This window comes from Symphalangus syndactylus, chromosome X (genome assembly GCF_028878055.3).
Source record: "Symphalangus syndactylus isolate Jambi chromosome X, NHGRI_mSymSyn1-v2.1_pri, whole genome shotgun sequence".
NCBI lineage: Eukaryota > Metazoa > Chordata > Mammalia > Primates > Hylobatidae > Symphalangus > Symphalangus syndactylus.
The window spans coordinates 138,159,883-138,167,452 of record NC_072447.2 but is presented as its reverse complement, the minus strand read 5'-3'; positions in this window follow the sequence as shown (position 1 = coordinate 138,167,452).

The following is a 7,570-nucleotide window of genomic DNA, read 5'->3' as shown; positions in this document are numbered from 1 at the left end:
AGCCGGGTTTGGCAAACGATGGCCCTTCTACCAATTCTGGCCTGATGCCTGCAATGATTCTAAAACATAAAGTTCTATTTAGGCACCCGGAGCCTAATCATGGCCCAGTAGATTGAACCTAGTGTCCTCGCTGTCATGATAATGCATACTGTTAATCAAAGGGGCACCTTGAAGTCTCTTATTTTGATCATGGTTTCATCCTCTAACCACTTGTAGCTTTCAGAGGTTCTGGTTTGTCATTTCACTCCTCTTGTGAGATGCATAAATCTTTAACTGTACCTCTGCCAAAGGGATATGCTCTGTGAATGTTATGCTTAGTGTGTAGTTCTCTGTTTTGTCAAAATTTCAAATTCACTTAATCAGCCCTATTTACAAGGATCCCTGTTCCCTTGGTGTTGGAGAATACGGTGTTTTGAATTGAGGCTCTTATTTCTATTGGTAAACTTGAGGTTGCACGTAAACCTCCAGTACCAGCCCAGGAATACAGAGTTTATTCCATGTTTTCCTCTCTGTCCACCTTTCCATGTGTATTGTTTCCTTCTCAGCTTTGGAGAACCCTAACTTCCATTATCCTCTGTGTATTTACTTCTTTGCACAATCCTGCCGTATATGCTCTCCTACTGTGGACAGCCTTCCATCTGTTCTCTAACTCCCTCTTCTCATGGACCCTGGCTTGCAGGAGGCCCCCTTGGAACCATTTTTTGGCAGGCTCCATGCCTACCTTCCTAAACTTTGGTACCCTGCTCTACAGGGATGGGTGAGTTAGAGAAAAAGGTTCGCTGTTGCCTTTGGAACTCCTCACAGAACTGGCTTTTAGTCACCATTTCATTGTAATAGTCACCTAGGACAGCCTGGGTTAAGTGCTTCATGAGTTTCTTTCCAGAGCTGCTGGCCTGGCCAGAAGAGTGAAGTCTTGGGGTTGGTTAAGGGCTATCAGTCTAAACATCCGTAACTAAGGACTCAGATCAGTTAGTATTCTTGTTGGTCTCATAAGGGGGAGGAAGAGAGTTCACCCTGCTGGGGCAACGTCATCCTACAGTGGTTTCACTTCCTAAGAGCATTGCCCCAGTTAACCCTAAAAGAGGTGAATTAGAAACTTTCATTCCCCAAATCCTCTGCATAGTTGAAGGCCTACTGTATATACAAAGGGTGAAAAGCATAACCTTATTGTTGAAGTTCCACTGAAAGAAAACAAAAGGTGGCCAGGTGCATGGCTCACACCTGTAATCCCAGCATTTTGGGAGACCGAGTTGGGTGGATCAACTGAGGTCAAGAGTTTGAGACCAGCCTGGCCAACATGGCGAAACCTCGTCTCTACTAAAAATGCCAAAAAATTTAGGGGGTCATGGTGGCACGTGCCTGTAGTCCCAGCTCCTTGGGGTGGCTGAGGCAGTAGAATCCTTTGAAACCAGGAGCCCGAGGTTGCAGTGAGCCAAGATCATGCCACTGCACTGCAGCCTGGGCGACATAGGGAGACTCCTTCTCAGGAAAAAAAAAAAAAAGATAAAAAAGAAAAGGAAAGGTACAAGCTATTTTGACAGCATAAAAAACATACTTTACAGTGGTTAGGGGGACTGAACATCTGTGTTCCCCAAAAATTCCTTTGTTGAAGCCGTAATCCCCAATGTGATCATATATGGCAGTGGGCATTTGGGAGGCTATTAGGCTTAGATGGGGTCATGAGACTAGAGCCCCATAATGGGATTTGTATCCTTAGAAGAAGAGGAAAAGAAGCCAGAATGTGCTCCCACTCCTCCATAGGAGGAAACAGCCAGAAGTTGACAAACGTCGAGCCAGAAAGAGGGCCCTTGCCCCGAACCGAATCAGTCAGCACCTTATTCTTGGACCTCCCAGCCTCCAGAACTATGCAATATAAATTTCTGTGGTATCGTGTTATAGCAGACCAAGCTAAGACAACCGAGAGCTAACATTGATATTCTGTAACAAATAAAAGCAATCTATACACTCATTGTGTTTTCAAAAACAAAGATATGGATTGGGAACACTCCCATCACATGAGGATCCCAAAATTCCCATGGATGGGAATTGTCCCCACCCATTAAATCATAATGAATAATACATGTGTTGATACATGTCATCTAAACCTTGTCACTCTATTCTTATAGAAATGTTTGTCTAAACACTATTCCAGTGTTTATTTACACTTATTTCCAGTGTAGCTTTTGTAATGGAAGGAGTAACATTTTACTCCGTGGTGCAACTCATGTACACAAGGGAGGCTGAGTCACTGATATGCAAAAGAACCCAACTTATTGGCCTATAATCGTTATAAGTTTCTGCTGTGGTCACACTCCTGGGGACAGGTTGCAAAGCCAGGAAAAAGTTGAGTTGAGCCGGGATCTAGTGTCTTCAAAACTACAGTTCTTACAGTTACAGCCAGCTGCAACATTATTCTGAATGAGGCCCAATACTCTTTAGGTAGATGCACAAAGCAAAGCAAAGTAGTCACATTTGGTGTGAATTGCCTTAAAACCAGATCCTTTCTCAGGTTGCCTGGAATGGTTCGGGATGTTACCCTTTTCTGATTCAATTAATTGCTGTGGTATTTATTGAGAACCTACCATGTGCCCAGCCCTGTTCTAGATGCTGAAGGCCCAGCAGATGGAAAAAGCAACCACGAACAAAAGCTCTGCAGCCATTAAGCTGACATAAAAGTGAGAAGACACAGACAATAAATACTCTGATGAGCATATGAATAAGTAAGAATTTCCGTCTAGCAGTTAGTGACAGAAAGAAAAGTAAGCAGGTGTTTGTGATAAGAGGTTTTTGAGGGCAGTGACCACGGACAGATGGTTTTCAATATTTTCAGCCGGAGTCAGTCTCCCTGATTTGAGAGTGAAACATGCAGGTCATTAGAAGCCAAGAAGGTGAATCACATGGCTATATCTTTGCTGGAATCTGGTACTGAATGATTGCTTCATGGATACCTGTGAAGGTGTGCCTTTCGTTCATGGGAGACAGTTAAAACATAAGAAGGTTTAATGGGGTGCATGGCATCCCTGTTCAGAATTGCTGTCAATCTACTTTGTGTCCAGCCCTTGTATATGCCAAGCAGTGGGCTAAGGGCCTTGGGACACACACGTCATTTAATGCTCACAAAGAATCCTATGAAAGAAGTCCCAGTAGCATCGTGTCCATTCTACAGCCAAGTCAGGGACACAAACAGGAAAGGGAGGGCGCACAGCTGCTCTGTGGCCCAGTGGAATTCACCCCCTTGCATTCAGGTCCAGCAGCCATTTCTTATCTGATGTGTTCCCGGCTTCTGGAGGCACCTCCTACCACAAAGATCATTCACAATGTTTCCATCAGGGTGGTATAGAAGAGCCCCTTCTTTGTTCTGCAGTATTCTCTACGCAGGGACCTGTCTTCCTGGTGCTGGAATCTACCTGTAGCTTCTCTGCCAACAGAGTTTGACCCCTGCAGAGGAGGCTGAGTCTCACTTGGTGAAGTTTGCCAGAGAAGGCTATTTCTTACCCGTTTCTAAGGCGATTTCTTAGCACCAATCTCTTGCTGCAGCATCCGTTATTAGCTCTATTTGTGCCAGCAGGGACACATGGAAGGGTTTTGGGCATGTTTTCATATGTCTGAATGGCTGCTCTCTCTTTGGTTCTTTCTGCTTTCTTCTGTGCCATGATTGAAACTAACGAATTTAACCCAGTGATGTTTTTTTTCAATCATTCTTTAGAGGTGGTGAAACTACAAGTATGTTTTCAAAGGATTGATAGTTTTTGCTGATAGATGGCATGGAGTGTGTTAAGAAAATGGAGAAAACTAAGGGTTATGGCAGGGATATGATGTTAACCCACTGTGTGAACTGAGCTGACATTGTCTGAGATGGAGAAGATTTAAGGAGGTGCAGGGGTTGAAGGAAGCTCAGGACATGTGAAATTTTGGACACCTTACCCTTGAAATGTCTATGGGGCAACCATGTGTGTGACTGAGTATATATATGGGATTGGGAGTTACCTGCATTTAGATGCCATGGGGCTGTCGTGTCGATAGAGAAGCCATTCAGGGCCTGGGCCCTGGAGCACTCTCGTGGGATCCTGATGGGCGGAAGATCTCGCAAAAGAAGCCGAGAAGGAGCCTTTCTAGGAGAGGGTGGTGACACAGAAGACCAAAGAACTTATTTCAAGAAATGGGGAGGCCTCAACTGCGTCAAACACTAAGAGGTTCAGTGATGAGAGCCTAGCATATTGACCACTGGATTTGGTGACCTGGAGGTTTCCTGCCATCTTAAGAGCAAATTAGGGGCATGATGTGGGTACAAGCCTAATGCCAGAGGAATAAGGAGGGAATGGGAACTCAGGAAGTGAGCAGAGGTGATGCTTGACCTAACATTTGCTGTGGGGGACAGGATGCAGAGGAATGGGACTGAAGGGGAAATGAGGCCAAGGAAGCTTATTTATCTATGTACATTTTTAAAGATGGGAGTTACTTGTCTGTGACGTTTTGAAGATGGGTGATTCTTGTGTATGTTTGTATGTTATTCCATTAGAAGCAAAGATTTAAAAAAATGGTTGTTGACACAGGACGAAGAGAGGCAATAGCAATAGAAGCAACATCCTCAGAGAAAATGTGTCAAGAGAATGGTTCCATGTGCTCAGTGGAGGGTCAGCCCTGGGAAGGGGCTGATATGTCCTTTCACTGTTACAAGAGAGAAGGAAGAGAAAGCCAGGATGGGTGCCAGGAGGTTCGCAGAGGAGCTCCTGTCTCATGGCCTATGTTTTCTTTTAAAAAAAAATTATTATAATTTTTTGAATTGGAGTCTTGCTCTGTTCCCCAGGCTGGAGTGCAATGGCATGATCTCGGCTCACTGCAACCTCTGCCTCCTGGGTTCTAGCGGTTCTCCTGCCTCAGCCTCCTGAGTAGCTGGGATTACAGGCACACACCGTGCCCAGCTAAATTTTTGTATTTTTAGTAGAGACGGGGTTTCACCATGTTGGTCAGACAGGTCTCCAACTCCTGACCTCAGGTGATCCACCTGTCTCAGCCTCCCAAAGTGCTGGGATTACAGGCGTGAGCCATGGCGCCCGGCTATGGCCTTTATTTTCTCAGAGAAATAAGAGGAAATGTCTGCTTATCTGTGTGTCCTAATTTTTCATTGACAATCATAGAATATTGGAGTAATCAAAATGTACAAGAGCAGTTGTTGTGGGTTCAGTTTCGCCGCTAAAGAGATATGCTCAAGTTCTGAGTCCCAATACCTGTGAATGTGACTTTATTTGGAAATAGGTTCTTTGCAAAAAAATAAAATAAAAAACAAAAAATCAAATTAAGATGAGGTCCCACAGCATTAGGATTAGTCATACACCACTAATCTAGTGAGTGGTGGCATTATAAGAAGAGGGATATTGGACACACAGACACACAGATAAGAGCACCAACAGATGAAGGAGGAAGTGATTGGAGGGATGCATCTACAACCCAAGAAAAGCCACCAATGTCTACCGGCAACCTCCAGAAACTTGTAATAGACTCTCCCTCAGAGCTAGCCGGAAGGAACCAACCTCGCTGACACCTTGATTTCAGACTGGTAGCCTGCAGAACTGCCAGAGAATAAATTTCTGTTGTCTTAAGCCACCCAGTTGTGGTAATGTGTTTTGGCCTCCCTAAGAAATTAACACAGCTGTGTTACATTTAGAAGCATAGATAACCTCAGATTGTGGAAAATCATACTTACTGGGGGCAATACAGTAGGATTATTGGGTAGTATTGAGTGGCCCCTGTGAAATGTGTGTCCCTATTTTGGTATGGGTCTATATAGCTGCATTTGGTGTTATAATTTATGCAGCAGACTTCTGTTACTTGGGTGCAGGTGGAGAATAGTTGGATAGCTGGGCCTTACTAGACTCTAGTTTTGCCAGCAGAGAATGACAAAGTGAATAAAGTTTGACAGGTGATGGTGTTTGCAAGGGAGATGAAGCAGAGAAGGGAGGGTTGGGAATGAGAAATGAAACTTGAGGGGAAGCCTGAGGTTTGACTGTGAGGATGAGTGGAGTCGGGGAGCAGAGAGGCCGGAGTGTCTTATGGGTCATCCACTAGGAGAGGGACACAAGTAGTGGTATAGAGAGACACAAGACCTTGCTGCACAAGACCTCAGTGAAAGCAAATACAGGGGAAATACCATGACATGGGTATGGACGGTTGTAAAGACATTAATTGTGAAGTGGTATGGGCTATGAACTAGGCTAGTCAAATGAGAAACACGAAAAGTGATTTAAAACTCAATAGATTGAATCTTCATCAGAAACCTTTGAACAGGAAATTCCACTCCTAAGAGTTTATGCTGGAAACATAAATGAAGCAGGAGAATTTATTTCTCTGTGTGTGTGTGTAAGATAATATATATGTTAATATGTACATACATGCATATACACACACACATACATACATGCATGTTACGTGTCTTCATTATCAACCTATAATCAGTTGTATTCCATGTAAGCCACCTCCTCTTTTTAAGAAGCATCATGAGATGTTTCAGGTCTCTACATATGAAGATGTACATACAGCCTACTTGGCCAGCCCCACTGACCCTGATACCCTGCACAGTCTGCACAGATAGGCCACAATGACCACTGCTCAGTCATAGTGTGACCTCCTGAAACATGTGTCTGCCTGCTTTAAGCCCACCAATTAAAACTCCCCACGGGAAACCCGTTTGGATAACCCCGGGGACGCACATAAGGTTGTTGGCCCACGGGTCCCTTTCTCTCTCCCTGCCTGGGCTCCCTGCCACACATGTGTGCCCTCCAGTTGTGCCATGTACCCTGTAGGATCGGCAAGTGATAAAATGCCTATTTCCAGCTGTGTCTCTTCTAATCATTGGAGGGCTGCTCTTTACCTTAAATATCCTATATTAAAACAGGTATTCAGGCCCACAGGGGAAGAAATCTCTCCAGGGGATTCAGGCTGGGATGCAAGCAACCATAGCAGGCAGTAAGGGGCAGTGCATGAGGGCGTTTGTGCAGCATATCAAGACATGTTATGTAGATCACGACAAGCCACAAGAGGAGATTCTTGCCAATGTACAGTGGTGTTCTAGAGAGAGACAATGCTCCCTTCTCCTTTTCATGAACTTCACTTGGATTGACGCCCAAAAGTAAACATCTGTACTTCTCCATAGTCCAGAAAAGACTGGTCTTGGAACTTGAGTTTGGAGGTGAGCACAGAATCGTTGGGAACATCTCACCATGATGTCATGTCACCAATTGCCACCCACAACTGTATATTCCCGAATCTGGGCAAAGCGACACATTTTCAGACAACTCCATCAAGTGGATCTTGTGCAAATGGGACCTGAAGGCACAAGCAGGAATGACGAGTAATTTGCTCACACCTCTCCCCTTCTTATGCTTTATTCAAAACTATGTCTTCACAGGGAGTTATGCCTGATCTTTAGTCCTTTTGATACACAGAAGCTGAAGGAACTGTTGGCACCAAGTAAGGACCAGATTCTCTGTTGGAGTTATTTGAATAGGCAAGACTCTCAAAATGTGTCCAGAGAATAAACACACACACACACACACACACACACGTGTAATTT